At 43.3% G+C, this 16,209-nt stretch overlaps 1 protein-coding gene across 1 annotated transcript in view; it reads right to left on the reverse strand.

Annotated features, from left to right (window-relative positions):
* LOC146963926 (latent-transforming growth factor beta-binding protein 2-like) overlaps window positions 1-16,209 on the reverse strand; it is an 86,560-nt gene that overhangs the window by 52,068 nt on the left and 18,283 nt on the right. The window lies entirely within an intron of this gene.

A 16,209-nucleotide genomic window follows, 5' to 3' on the forward strand; every position in this document is an offset into this window, starting at 1 on the left:
GACAGACAGACAGGCACGCAGGCGAACCCACCTTGGCTCTGGGGGTCTAGACTAGTACTGTAGAAAATCTTGGGTACTGCTGCGGTTCAGCCCTGTGAAAAAACATCTGGATCCCACTGATCCGCCCTGACAGACAGTCAGCAGAGCAAAACAAAGATGAACAATGTCAGGCAGATCAGAGGCACAGTCCTACAAAGCACACCTGTGGCCCTGTAATGTAATTGAGGCTGTAATCAAACCCAAAGTGAGGACATAAACTATGCATTAACATTGAACACGCGGGGTTTCCAGCCACACACCATGTATTTAAAAACTGAATCAGCTCTGCCAACTCATAGACACAAGCGTAATCAGGTAAACAAACACACATGTGCATGCTACTCTAAAATGATACACAAAAACACACACGCATGCCCTCTCCCAGCTGTGCTCAGTGCAAGTCTATGCATGCCTCTTTCTGTAACAGAGCACACACCACATTCCTGCTGCCAAGGGCAACAGGACAGTAAATGAGAAAGGGCAAAAAGAGACACAAATGTTTGATAGTCATCGTCATCTTTTCAAAAAGGCCACAGCAGCACCTATAGGCAGCTGCTGACCCAGATCTCTCAGGGCCGAGGCCCGGGAATAGGATGTGGCACAGGGAAACAAGAGGTGTCTGTGTCAAGGTGGTGAGGACAGACGGGAGGAGGCTAAACCCCGTCAGGCCGCCACACACCGTCCACACCACATGATGATTTAGTTTTTCCATCGCTAGCAGTGACACCTGGCCCGAGAGCATCCTGCCTCGCTTCCTTGGCTGAGCCAGATGTTGCTCTCCCTCGTCTCACTCACTTTCAGTGGCAGAGCGACTTCCTGCCAGCATGAGCTCAGCGCTGCCCTCTCTGCCTGCAGATCAGAGGGGCAGCGGGGGCAAGCGCGACTCCCCCTGCAGCGTTTGATGTCATCATTAAGAGCTTCAAGGCCGCTGCGATCCAAGGAGGAACCGCTCCCCCCCCCCCGCCTCCTGTCTTGTTCTGGGTGACTTGAAAGCAATTTCAAAGACCTCTGCCAAGATTACATGCAACATGGTTTGAACAGACAGATGGAAAAAATGTTTTGGGTATCAAATTATGGCCATACAGTTTTAATTAAACCACTGATGGGACTGATAAGAGAGCTGCTGAATGAGCATGTGCTGGAGAAATGAAGCAAATAAAAATGATGAGAAAAACACATTGAATTTACAAACTTTTCCTTCGCGTGTGTCTGCAACTCCGCATCACTGATGCTGTTCAACATCAGCTGATATTTAAAAGTTGTTTGCTGAGCTGTGGGATGTTTTGATATTCTGCAGTTTTCCACAGCTCAACAGAGCAAATTTCATAATTATACCTTGCAGCACCACTAAAGCTCACAGATTAACATGTCTCAGCTTCAATCTGTATACAAACAGGAATATAAAAATGATAGTTTTTTTTGGTTTTAGGGAGACTTAACTCGGGCCACACACTGGCCAAACCAACCTCACAGACTCTGTATCAGGAAACATGTCTTTAAGGCAAGGTGTTTCCCCTCATTTCTAATATTTATGCGTAACTAAAGATAATCTCTGCCTGGCTCCAGCCCCACAGGCTACTTAATGCACAAGCATGAGATTGGTATCAATCGTCAGATCTAACTCTTGGAAATAAAGCGAGTAATTGTGCTTCTAAAAATGTTGAACAATTCATTTCAGAGCCAAAACAAAAAGCCTTATGGGTACACACGATAGTTTTATTATTTATATACTTTGATTACACTGGGGAGATTGACTTGCATAAAACGTGAGGCTCAACTTGGTTCAGTCGCTGACATGTTTTATTTCATGTTCACAACATGTGCTGGATAATTATATTCAAACAGACTGTTCTTATGCGCTGATAAATCTCAATCCAAACCTTTGATCAAAGCATCAGTTCATATTTGATAACAAAGGAGGCCTCCAACCAAGACATACAGCTATTGGCACTGTCCACTTTCACTCATCATTATTCAGTTCACATGTATGGAAAGCAATTAGAACTAAATATCATCACATTTGAGGAAATTACAAATCACAGTGATGGCCAAGAATTGACACTGCGCATGAAACATCCAGCATGTTGCAAAAGTATCGCTTGGCGGTTGCTCGCTGTGTATCTTTGAACTCATCGCAGCATTACAACATGTGAATATTAGCTCTCATTAAGGCATGACAGGCAGCGTGAATGGCAGTTCCAGCCGTGCCTCCTGACCCAGATGAGTTGGAGAGGAGGCAGGTTTTGGAGCACAAAAAGCAGAGAGTGAAAACACAAGCCAGGCCCAGGAACTGGAGGACAGTCAAAAAGGCTGCAAACCCTCTGATCTCTCGGCTTCTGCCGATGCCGCGCATAAACCACGTTGTTAAAAGAACCTGATGAATTGCGCTGCCAAGCAAAACGCTAGGTGCACTTTGAAGTCTTGATGAAAGTGTGCTGGGGGAAGGGGTGTTGTGCAGAGAAATTCGGTTAGGTGACTTTTTAATAAGTGCCAGGAAACCCCAGTGGGGAGGGCTTGGAAAACACCACTTCCCATCATCCCGGTGATGACTGTGTTGTTTCTGTTAGTTGCCCACTGGGAAACAGGAGACTCTCTCTAGAGGGACGGGGGAATTCAGGATTTATCTGGTGATCCTGTTCACCCAAAACATTTGCACACTCGCTCACTCACACACACACACACACACACACACACACACACACACACACACACACACACACACATACGTATACATGCAGTGACCTAGATCCTCAAGAAGTGTTTACATCTTAAACTATCTCCTTAGTCGGCGATGACGAGGCCCTAACAGTGTTTATGTGAAGCACTGTACAGTAATGTATGGGCCACAGCTGATTCATTCACTAACAGTTCAGTCTCTGTGCTTTCCTTATCATCTGTCTCTATAAATCTCCATATAAAATAAAGCATATTTGTCAGGTAATGTATTTCAGATGGAGGACCTAGTTTTTCTGGGCACTGGGTGCCAAGTAGGTTAGAAAGAGGGTCAGGATTGTTTTAATAAAAGACAAATATGTTGGATTTAGTGGTATCGAGTGTTGAGATTGCAGGTTGCAACCTGGTGAACCTTCAGCACCAGTAAAGTAGGCCATCTCCAGAGCCAGTGTTTGTGTGGTTTGTCTGTTCTGGGGCCACTGTAGAACAATGAAGCGGTGCAACTTTTCAGCCACTATGTAAATATGAAGGGCTCTAACCCAACAAAAACATAACAATTCCCAGTTTCAAGTGATTAAACACTAATGAAAACATTATTATGAGTATTCTATTTCTGCCACTAGATCCCCCTAAATCCTCCACACTGGTCCTTTAAATGGTCTTTCACAGGCCCTCTCAGCACTTGAAGCTCAGCACAAGTCTACCTTGGCAAAGCTCATTTTTCATTTTGATTTGTTTTAGAATACCTAACTCTGAACCCACATCTAATGGCCTGGATTGTTGGCTTATGGCAGCAAATGCAGAAAATAGACTGATATGAAGAGCTCGTCTGGTTGCTGGATGGAGCCATTTGGCCTTGAACAGACTGTCTAAACAAGACCGTCTGACAGCAGGCAGAAGTGTCTGGCATGAGCATCCCGGTCTGGGTTACGCCACAAAACTCGATAGCTCCCAGCTTTGTCACTTTGTCCCGTCACAATTTTCTTTGTGTTTGACTGGACATGACCTCCAGAGTGACGGGCGGGAAAGCCACTGGAACCGTCAATAGGTTTAGGACCAATCAACACAAGTCTCCCTCTATCCTGCTGAGGATAGAGGGAGAATCAAGTCATTATTCTTTTTATTTAAACAAAATGTTTAATGGTTCCATTTACCTCTTTCCAACACAGAGCGTCAGCCAAAAACCCTTATTACATAAGAACTGCACATAATTAGGGCAATTTGAAAGCTACTTGGTAAATGGGAAACCAAACGATGGCCATCAAAGACAGAGTGTAAATTAACGTTTACATAGAGAGAAAGCGCTAAAGGCTGTTGCTCCTTTCAAAGCTCACCCTCGGACATGCAGATCATCAGTCTAACCGGAGGGAACAGCAAAAATCTAAAAAATTGTGCAAACAGCAGCTGAAACAATGAAAACTTTGTGCTGCTAAACCACTGCAAACGCTGTTGGCAACAAAGGAGGAGAAGATTTATGAGTGTGTATTTGGGACATGCACTTTTGCAGTCACAGGAGGAGAACTGAGGGCTTTACAGAGCACCGTGTAAGGGGCGCAAACAGTTTCTGGATACAACAAAGCATATTGGCCCCAGTCCAAAGCTTTTAAGTGTTCCCTATGAAGCAGCAAAGCAACAGTTAGGAGATCTGGATTCAGATGGCTTGTGATGAAACAAATAAACCATGAAAAGCGGTGAGTTTGCAAATACACCACGGCATTCAGAGGAGGGACCGTTAAACTGGGAAACACCTTGAAACAGGACAGATTCTTGTGCGCAAGATTTCAAATCTGAGGATGTCAAGAGAGAGATGTTTTTCAGCAAAAGGCTCTACAACAGATGGTGCTCCACATTTCAGACTAAAGCTCGCAGACAAGGAAGGAGAGCGCAGACTGTTGAAACTGGTCCCAGGGGGTGTTATTCAAGAACATTAGCAAAGACATACACACTTGACTCTTGTTCATGTTTTGCTACTCAAAGCCCAATAGTGTTATGAATCTCTGTGACGTCCAAAACGCTGACTACAATGTAGCTAAGAAAAGGAAAACATTCCAGATTATAAAGATACTATCCTGGGTTGACTTGGAGTCTTGTTCCAAGTATGACCTGTCTGCTTCAGAATGTGATATAACAGAAAGTCAGCTTTTGTATCTGATATTTGATAAGAAATGACTTACTAATTGGACATTTTTAGGTCTATTTTGTTTTTTAATACGGCAGGATGGGCTTGTTTGATCTCCATCTTGGGGTTCACAGGCAAAAAGAAGAAACGTTTAATTCAGAATTTGGTCAGTCTGAACAACCTCTGTGTATTTTCGGAGGTGTATAGTCTCTGTGGGCTGAGTAAAGATTAATCCTGTCTTACCCACCCAGTCAGCGCACCAAGCCATCTGTGCCACCAGTGGTCAAACCCCACTGTGGTCACCCATCTCATTCCTCGGGCTTTATGCAGAACGCCCTCATCCATTCATTATTCCCCAACCAGGTCCCTGTGTGTTTCTTTCAATAAAATCCTGAGGTTTGATCCTCAGCAGGCACCAATACATACAATATCCCTGCCCACTTTCATTATACTGTTGTTGTGCGTTCCTCGTAGCAACAAAGTCGTGCAATGCCAGGGTGGTAAAGTTTGTGTTCGCTCGAAATTCAAAAATAACTCAACATGAGCCTCTGTCACATTAAAGTCTTACCCTAAATTACAGCTTATTGTGGATGTTTAATCTCTGGTAATAAATGTTTTAACCTCCAGAGACTTGGCTTTTCTCACAGCTTGTTTTGCAGGATAATCATGAAGCTCGCACGTTAACTTCTCACTGAAAAACTCTCACTGAATAGAGCGCTGGGCATGGTGGCGTCCTTTGAAAGAATATCCTATACCCTAAAAAAAAAGTAGAAATATGCAATAATACATGAGAAATGTTCTGTGGTTCTATTTGTTACAGAGGAACCAGTTAAAACACCTTTTTAAATATTATATTTAAATGCCAGGGACAAAAAAAATACACGGGGAATGCTTATTGACATTTGTTTGTTACAGTGTGTTGCCATGTGTATTTGTGAGTATACTGACTGTCTTTGCAGTGTAAACACTTCCCGTTGACACTGTCCTGAATGTGGCGATGGAGCAGCAGTGGCAAACATTACATGGACACTACATACTGTACATCTCCTAAGGACAGAGTTGACATATTTACAAATGTGACAAATTTATTCTAGTTTCCCTTGGTTTGTTGTTTGTTAGCCCTCATGTTATGTTTTAAAAATGTTATCTCTGAAAAATGTAGTTAATGTGATCAGAATGACCTAAGATTGCATGACTTTTTCTACAAAGAGGATTTCAACAGACAAAATGAATTATTTTTATTTGCATACAACTTTGTGCTTTTTATTCAACTTTTGTACACTCTTGTTGAAAATGACCGGCCATTAGAAATGAATGGGGGAACTACAATTAGTGTAAAAAAACTGAGCTCAAGTACATCATCATTTGTCAGATACATTAGCTCATATAAATGAGGGATACAGGCCATAAATAACAGATAGAAATTAAAAACCTGTAATGTTCACAAGAACTTAAATTGATTAAGAAAACTAATGAAACAAATGATGATATGTAGCCTATTATTACAGTTGTATGATGAGTCTTAATAGAGAGGGAACACAAAAGTATTTAACATGAAATGAACACAACATGAGGGTTAATGTCTATTTGTTCTTAATCTATTATTCTATTTTTTACTCCCTACTTTCTTCTGCCATGGGTATTTGGAGATGGGTTGGGTTGCGTTTTTGTTTTTGAAATTCAATAAACTTCAAGTCACAAAAAGAAATGTTGCTGCACAGTCAATATGAAACTACAGCAAATCACTGGTTATCTTATCTTAGCTTAAATTACAGGCTAAGAACAGTGGGAAACGGTTTTGTTACTCTTGGCTCTGTCTAAGGGCAACAAAATCTTCTAAAGCTCACGAACGAATTCACACGTTCATTTGTGTTTGATTCATCAGCACATAAAACACACATCATGTTGTAATTTCATAGGAAGTTGTGCATCAGACTAGTTCTCAGTAGGGATCAGTCACTTCCTAGAAACTCTGCTCAATATCTGGCAAGAAACAGTCAAGTACATAACTCTTAATAAAACTGGCGAATGGCATTTTTACACATCTAATCCGTACTGAGCTTATGTACCTAGCTCCTGGCTCCCTAGATATGAGAGTGGCATCAGGGTATCAAGATATTCCCCAAATTTGATATATTTCTTTAAAAGAGATCACTTTACATACCACTGGTTGGATTTCAGAAGAGAAAAAAAATCTATATACTGTACTGTAGCAACATACTGAATTTGGTCAGCTACAGGGTACAACCTGAACTAGGACAGATGATAAGTTGGGACAAAATGCTATAAGCAGCAATGAATGGGTAAAATTAGAAATATGTTTGGCAAAGCAACAATAAACAAAGAGATTTAATTCTCGGAAAAAATGAATAAGGAATGAATACCAACACGGCCTCAATAGTCAGAGTACTAGAGAAATTTTGACTGAATTCTCCTTGGAAATTGAATTTAGTGTTTTCCAGCTGTGCCAGTAGTCCAATAACTGTCCCAAAGAATTGCAGGAAAACACCTCGTCACAGTAACATGTGCAGTGCTTTGACGATAAGCTCCTTTCTCCTGAAACAAGTTCTTCATACGTGGCTGCATACGGCTAAACATCGGTGAGCAATTAAGGTCCAGTCTTTCTTTGATAACATCTCGAGTAATTACGACTTAGATAATTGTGGGTCCTGGCAGAATATTTCCCCTTGTGAAAATCTGGGTGTGTCTGAGAGCTTATCGCACCAGCCACAGAGGCTGGATTAAATCATGTTCTCTCTGTCTGGACGGCCTTCCAGGAATCCCAGTAGTAGCAGCCAGAGCCTGGGTGAAATGAATTACAGTGGAGTTGGATTGATTCAGAAAGTTTTTGTTTTTTTTCTCTCCCTGGGGGATGAGGCTTATATTAGTGCAACAACTGGGCCTGGTGCACACTGGGAAGGAGAGAAGGTTCTTGAGAAATTTATTTAGCAAAGTCTGTCAGATCAGCCAAAGTGCTACACACAGACAAATGAAGAGATGAAGTTCCACTTCATTTTATAGGTATTACCTCCCCCACTGCCAGCATGAAAATAGATTTTCTGTGAATTTGACCTCATTGAGGTTTTCAGACATTACATGATCAAAACATATGACTACTGCAGCCTACTCAATCACTGGCCACAAACTGTGAAATAAATAGTTCCCTTTTCTATCTCCAGGGGGGCAGCAGCAGTGGCAACCTGTCTGTTTTCTCCTTGGCGTTTAGAAAGTGGGGGTTTCAAGCTACAAGACATCCAGAAAGGCCTGATTCTGGATGTAAGCAAAGCAGTGTGGTTGCTGTGGTTCACGGGCCAGGATCAAAATGCCCAGACACATTGGTAGCTGAGAGGCCATTCAATACTCTCCAGTTTATTGTAGTTGCTCTGATCATTCACTTAGTAAAATGCCGCAAGACAGGTCAGCAGGAAGAGCCATTACAAAGTGCTGACTGAGACTGTGCCTACGCTGGTTAGTGTCGTATGTCAGTCTGCTCTGACAGTGAGCCAGAGAGGGTTTCCAATAAGAGAGGCCATCGAGGGATTTTTTTAACAGACCTGTACTATAACATGGTTTTGCAAAACAATGAAAACTTTAGCAGAGGGTCGGCTAACAACACGAGACAGAAATGCAGACAGATGACCAACACAGAGTCGACATTTACATGTCTGGATAAAAGAAAAATGGCAAACTCGGCATGCTGCATGAGCTTGTTTGCCGCCCTTGGAGGTCTGCTCCATCACTTGGCCCCAGAGGAACCCTACATTCTGACATCTGAATAGATTAACTGCTCCCATCCGCAGCCATGCTGCTAATTCACGCTTTCAGCACCTTGCCCCATATCTGGCGGGATGAGCCTGATTGATGCTGTCTGCATCTGCCTCAGCTCCGGAGTTGGAGGCTGGACTGCATTCTGGGAGAGGCGCCCCCTCTTCCTATAACTGCTGTACAGTATTTGTGCCTCCGACAGCTGCATCTGCACAGGCCCGCTTGATGAGATGAATTTGGCCTCGGACGCCGAGCCTGCTGGCACCAGAGCACAGAAGAGTGTGTTTGGGATGGGGCTTCGAGAGAGTTGGGATGGAGAGAGAGAAAGACATATCTGTCCCACGCTGAGTGCTGAGTTCTCTATGGTCCTTTGTTCCCTCTGGCCTAGCAGGAAGCCAAACACTCATGGGACTCGTTTGGCTCTGTGTTTGTAGAAAGAAAAAAAAACACCAAGTCTTCCTGGCCTGGCTCGTTCAAAATGTTGTATGTTTAACTTCCTCCGTATTGAAAATTTACACGACATTAGACACACATTTTCACAACATATGCTCCATCAATCTTGGTTCATTTCCACCTTCATGTGCTGCTCAAAACTCAACATTTCGTCTCATTGCCTTTCACCGCGGCGTGTAGGGTTCACCTGAGGACAAGGTGGCCTCCACAGCTGAGTCTGCACTGTGGCATGTTGATGTTAACCCACAGTAGCAGAGGTACACAATACCCCCCTGGCTACAACATCACAAAACCCATGGCAGAGGATGTCCAGCCTTGCTCCGGAAAGCCCTATCCCATTCATATTGCAAGTGAAAATGCTTAACCAGGGACCGGGGGTCGGGGCAAAGGTCAAGTTTGTAGCACCAGCACGCCAAGACAAACACGCCTGCAATCCACACGCAGAAAGCCAGTTAACCTGACCCCCGTTCAAGTTCAGTCCCACTCTGCCCACGCTGGGACACAAATCACAGCTCTGGACACATGCTCGTATGCCTGGTTTAGAGCAGAGATAGAGTCCTATTCATGTGAGAGCAACACATCCAACCTGTGGGAATTATCCTGCACTTTACCCCTCAGCTCTACTTTAGTCCCCATCTGCAGACCTCCTCTGTTTTGGCAGCAGCCAAAAAGGGAGACGTGAGGATGATTCTGTGCATGTCCTCTTTGAGCAGCTTAGCAGACTGCCAGGTGGTACAGAAGGAAAACTTTCCCAGGCTGTATGTTTAGATATATATTTTAGTGTTAAGAACACCCATATCTGATCAAAGTCAAAGGTATCGAGACTGTATTATGAGATGGATAGCTACTGTGGGGATTTGGGCTACTCTTTTAATTTATTATCCTCTCAACAGAGTTATGAGAAACTTGTTGAGCGAATTTCCACTCCTGCCTTTCAATTTATGATCGTATTTTATTCAAGCTCTGCGTTTCTCTTAGACTCGATACCCCGAATTCTTCAGCCATCGTTACAAGGAACCCTGGTGATAGTAAAACAGTATTTCAATACAGGTGCTAAGGTCACCTTTTTGACAGAGGCTCCGTCACCACCGGTCGTGTGGTTTGTCTGGAGTAGGAGTGAAAGCAAGCAGTGATCCATGATTAACATGGAGAACTCCCACTATGACCACAGTTTCCTCTGAGAAACAGCTGTGCGGCTATGTGCAAAGCCTTGAGTCAACAAGCCACATAACCGCCAGTCCTATTAGTCACCAGCCAAACGGTGGGGCAGATAGAGCATAACAGTTAATGCAGAGAAAGTCCGGTGCATCACCCACTTAAGGGTCAATTGCTATTCGTTACTGGGTGTTTTTTATTTTTCTTCAGTGTCTCAGTATGTCACTGGGTGTGACCAAATTTGTAATCATCCCTGAAGCAAATTGCACTTTTTTTTCAAGTGTCCCGAGCAGTTACTTTGAGTAATTGACCACGAAACTGATGAAGTGAAATTAAATTTGAAACATTTGCAATCAAGGAGCAGTGGTGATAGATAGGGATATACCGACCCTGACACCGATAGCTCACCACTGGGACGCTTTGGATGTGTTTTGCTTTGTACCAGATGTAATCTTCACACAGCCTTTAAAAATTATTCATTGTTTGAAAGCTTGGAGTCTCCTGATTCTATCTGTGCAAATTATTTAAGATTTCCATTATCAATACAACAGCTGTTGACATAGAATTGGTTCAGACTTGTGTCCATGGCTCCAAAGTGTTTTCCACACCGACGGTCAAACCACGTTCATGTGTCTGCAGCTTCACTATCTTGTCTACTCATGATGACTGGCTGTAAAATCTAGAGAGTTGCCTTTCAAAAAAGACCGGTGTTATAACGTACGGATCAGAAGGCAAGGCAAGGCAATTTTATTTGTATAGCCCGTTTTTACAAACAGTTTGTCTCAAAGGGCTTCACATGTCATCATAACAACATCCTCTGTCCTTAGACCCTCAGAGGGATTAAAGAGCACTCACCTTCTTATTTTGGGTGCATGATTTTGTGCCCCAAAATTTGGTTAACATAAGTGGTTGCCATAACACCAGGGATTACTGTGGCACTTAAAGCTCTGATTGAATGAATCCAACTAATACACAAAATACACAAATACACAAAAGTAAAATACACAATGGAGAAACGAGACACAGGTGGGGCAATCAAACACAAGTGCGACACATGAGGTAATCACAGGAGGAAAAGACATGAGAACTTCAAAATAAAACAGGAACTAGTGACAAACCATGACATGAAACTTCATATAAAGTTGGATCAGTAATGGCCGATAACCGATCCAGTTCATAACTATTGTACTGATCTCATGCATTAGATCAGTGTATCCCTTGTGCCAAATTATCAGGCAGGTAAAACTCATTTACCTTAGTGACATCAATATATCATGTCATGTTGTATGTTGGCCTGTACTATTTCACACTTTACTGTATTGTGTGTTATATCTATCTGTCATATGACCACAGTCAAACAAATTGCATCGTATTGCATTTGCAATCACAATACATAATTGCATTACTTAAAGGAACATTATTTTTCTGGGGATTTTTTCCTGTCTAAAAAGCACATTAGCTCAAATCACTGCCAGACACTAAAATTCAAGTCCGGTGTGTTGGTGATGTTGAGCCAAGACTGAATTTTTGTCAGACAAGTCCTGTATCTTAGTGGCCTCATTTAAATGAATGACGGGGGCTTGTTTTATTTACATGGTGCTTTTGTCTCTCTGAACATAGCTTTAGAAGAGTTAGATAATCACGTTGACGGGTAGTGAAGATTGGCTTATTTAATTAAGGGAGCAATTTCACTTTATGAAAAAAGGGTCTTTTTTTTTTAAATGTGCCTAAGCAGAATGTAAATTATGCCTCTAAATACAAACTCAAAATCAGGACTATACAATGTCTCTTTTAAAGTTGGAGGTTATTTTATTATTTAGTCATCAAATCTATGATACAAATTACTTTATTAATCTCATAAGGAAATTTCATTAATTCAATTAATTCAAATCTAGTGTAGTAAGGTAGAGTCTGTAGGTTTGTTTGTTGCATTTTAACACAACATTCAAGCTGAACCCATGTTCAACTGAACCCTTCTCCACTTGGGCCTTCAAAGTTCTCAATTCAATATTTGCTACTACCACCAAGATAGTGACTGGATGCCATCAAGCCAGGAGAGATGGCGAATAAACACTTAGCAGTGAAGAAAAGGAAATAGAGTCCAGATGAAGTGCTGGATCATTGGGGCGGGAGCATCAAGGGCTAGAAAGGGAGCTGTGGTGAGGCCTAGAGTGCAGCCTGCTCAGTTGGACTTTATTTCCTTTTCTTAGCTAAGTGTGCATCCTCCATTTCTCCTGGATTGACACCGTCTGGTGGCTATCTTGGTGGTAGTTTTTATGCAACACGCCCAACTTCACCTGCGCTCTATCATTGGCTGGGTAGAACACACCAACTGTGTCCCGACTACACCAAAACATCAAAATACAGGTGGGGGGCGGGGGGGTCTGCAGACACAGTCACCACCACACATGAGAAGAAGCCCATAGGTGATGATTAAGCAGGATTTATATTTTGTTTCTTAGGAAAATCCTACAGACTCTACCTTTAAGATCCAGTTCAAAGACCATGGCAACCTGAAATCGGCTATGCAGTATCAATGTGCAGCTCTGTCATCCAGGTAGGTGCTGCCAGCTGTCCTGACTCTGATTATGCAAGCAGAGAGAGAGATCAGAGACCAAAAGAGAGATGACCTTTACAGCACACACATCCTGCTCTGCCCTGCTCTGTTTCCTGCAGAGGGCTGATGTAAGAGAACGGCAGGGGTGTGACGTTAATATGAGGGACTCATAGGAGTTGGTGAATACGTCCTCTATGTGTTATCACCAGCTTAGCCAGGAGTGGTCACCATTGGCCCTGACCTTCATGGTGGGAGCTGACGGAGCAGCTGTGATCTACAGGATCTCGTGCTGACAGGGACAAGCCTTTCACTACTGCTGAGCACAGCACTCACAGGAAACACTGGGTTGCAGCGAAACACATTTGTTCCACCGCGCAGGTCAGAGGAGGAGACATTTATTTGTTTGCCAGCTGCATATAGGATGTACCTATTTTCAATTTTACTGTTTGAATCCCACAGCTGAGACCTTTGGGACACAGTTGAAAGGGTCAGAGGAAAAGGTGGAAGGCTGAAGACAGAAATACAAGAAGAGGGAGTATGGTATGGACTTGTGTTCACATGTATCACAATTTTCACTGGACAGGAAGACCCTCATATGTTTTGTCCATTCAACTAAGACTTTTACCCAAGGCTGTTACTGACAAATGTGCTGGACCCATTCTGTACAGTAGGACTATTCATGAAACAGTTTATTCCCCCAAAATATAATTTTGCACTGTGGAGGTGTGTCTGGACAGGACTGGCAACATGTCAATCATCAGATTTTGAAAGATAGAAAGTACAGTTTAAAACTACCGACCCAACATCCTTAGAAGCAATACAACCCACAGGCCAGTGGGTGTTAAGGGAGAAAGAAACCAAAACCGTTGGATGGACAGACTTGTTGCTACATGGCCAGTAGAGACAGAGCAGACACAAAGATGTGTTCAGACAGAAAAGGCTGTCATCTGGGCGCAAAAGGTTGTTAACCTGCCTGGATTAGTTCCAGAAAGGCATGCAAAAAGTGTTCAGCCAATGGGCCAAACACTGAGATTGATTAGATTGATTGATGAGATTACTATAGCAGGCTGCATACGGACTCTGTTTGTGGTCGACAGATTTGCAGGAAAAAGATAGAGGGTTCCATTGTGTCTGAAGTTTTGTTCTTCAAATAACTGAAAATTCGCAATGGGGCACTAAGGGAAACTGCAGTCCAACTGCAAGTCAATCAGGATATTTTTAGGTCATCTGGCAGCTCTGTCCAGTTCAGAAGTGATACTTCATTTTGCTAAGCCACTTTAAACACTAAAACTATGCAGAGTGCCTTATGTATGCTATTGGGTAAGTGCAAAAGAAGTCTATAACGATTTGATGCATGCAAACGTTGCTCAAGTAAATAATTTCAGTAATTAAAAACATCTATTGTCAAAGCAATGCCAAAGAAAAGACGGCTTCTTCAATCAAGTGTTAATAAAAGCACTTACTTTTTTTAATAGAGTAACCAGACTGCAAATTCTAATTTAGTTGCTCAAAGCCTAATCAAAAAGGCCTGTGCCTAGCCGCACAAATGTTAAGTGCTAGTCTGCTGAAAACTGAGTTAACCATCATCTTCCGTGAGATGCTGACAAACCGCCTGAAATCAGCCACAGACACGACAATTTCCCAGTCTGCTGACATGCACACTGCGACTGAGAGCTTACAGGATGGGAAGAAGTCGGGCCTAGCAGCAGGTACGGACAACAGAGGGCTGATTCAAGACTTGAGGCGCGTTTCCATTGCAGGAACTTCGGGGTAATTTTACGGGGCCAGCCCCGTTGGTGCGTGTTTCCACTGCAGGAACCTCCCCCACAGGGCCATTTACAGGAACTTTTACAGGGGCCAACGGAGTACCTACTCCAGGGTAGGTACTCCGTTCGGCCCTGAAAAGCTCCTGGGTGCGGCTCGAGGTTAACCCGGCGCTGATTGGCTAAAGCTAGAGCAGGCTCTGACGCTACCAGAAAGCACCAAAACAACCAGCATTTTTAAAAGGGGGAGCAGAAGGGGAGCATTAGCCTAGCAGACACCGCTGTAAACAACAAGAAAACAACAGGAAGATGTACACAAATGGACCGACGGTGAGGTGCAGACATTGATTGCAGTCTACGGCACCGAGGAGATTCAGAGGGGGTTTGAGTCATCGCGGCGAAATGAAAATATCAGCGCACCTCGACACACTGGGGATCCATCACGCCGCAAAACAATGCCGTGAAAAGTAAAAAAAAAAAAAAAAAACTCAAGCAGGATTACAATCAACCGCCATGTGCACAAACACTCAAACCAGAAACGCGCCTACCGCCTCAGCTCCTTCCATCCTTCTTCGTTGTTATGATTTTTGTGCATGTGCTTGTGACCTGCCTGGGTGACGTCACGGTCGAAACTGTCGCACAACGATTAAGCGGCGATCGAAACTCATGACGTCGTCGTGGGGTCCGACTCTGCAGTGGAGACACGACCACTGAGAGAGCCGAGTGAGAGGACGGTTCCTGTAGAAGTTCCTACCCCCTCCCTTTACCAGGAACTCCTGCAGTGGAAACACGGCTTATGTCTGTCACTTTCCCTTCTTAAGCTCTGTAAATTTCTCTCTCTGATTGACATTTTCTCTTGTTATCATTCTTTTTGTTCTGCCCCCCCTCATCCGCCTCATTCCCTCTCTACATTATTTCTTGTTCTTGGCGCCACTTGACAGGCCGGGTCAGTAATAGGGTGCTTCTGACATAACAAGTTAAGTCCACTCCAAGAGAGACATATATAGTACCTCACACCTTCTCTAGTAGGGAAAAATGAAAGGAGACTGGCTGGGTGCTGCTTGTACGGAGTGGCCTTTGCTCCCTCAAGTGGGAGCAAGACCAACATGATCTATCTGAGCCTGAGTGTCTGTCCTCCCCACTCCTCTTCTTACTCCTTAATTGAGCCTTGGCACTAGTCTTGTCTCTCTATCTGACTCTCACTCTGTGTGACCTCACATTGCTCGTGCTTTCCTAGCTTTGGAAACAGTGGAACCTCAGCCTGATATATGAAACCAAGACTTGCATCCACCACTTCTCCAGGGGGAACACTGTTCCACCCCTAAAAGATCATTCTGGGCCGAGAGAATGCAGAACATTTGCAGAAGTTCACGGGGGCTAAGCTTTAAATGTGCATTACACAAGCACTCAAAAAGCTTCCTGGAAGTACCAATGAAGAGAGTCAAGAATTCAAATAATTAATTTTTTACTAAAGTTTAAATGAAGGCGTTTTACAATTTTGGCATATGTTTTTATTCTGAACTGAAGATTTCGGCAAAATCTGTCATCTAGTAATTGGATTAGCCTGAGCTGCGTTCTTGGAAATTTTGCGCTGCAGTGGAGGGAAATGGCTCATCTTGAACTTAACAGCACCTATTACAAACAGTTAGTCAGCTTCAGGAGAAACATGACTGTGAAAACAGACA

The sequence above is a fragment of the Trachurus japonicus genome, chromosome 22 (assembly GCF_045865225.1).
Source record: "Trachurus japonicus isolate A0001 chromosome 22, Traja_1.0".
NCBI classification, from domain to species: domain Eukaryota; kingdom Metazoa; phylum Chordata; class Actinopteri; order Carangiformes; family Carangidae; genus Trachurus; species Trachurus japonicus.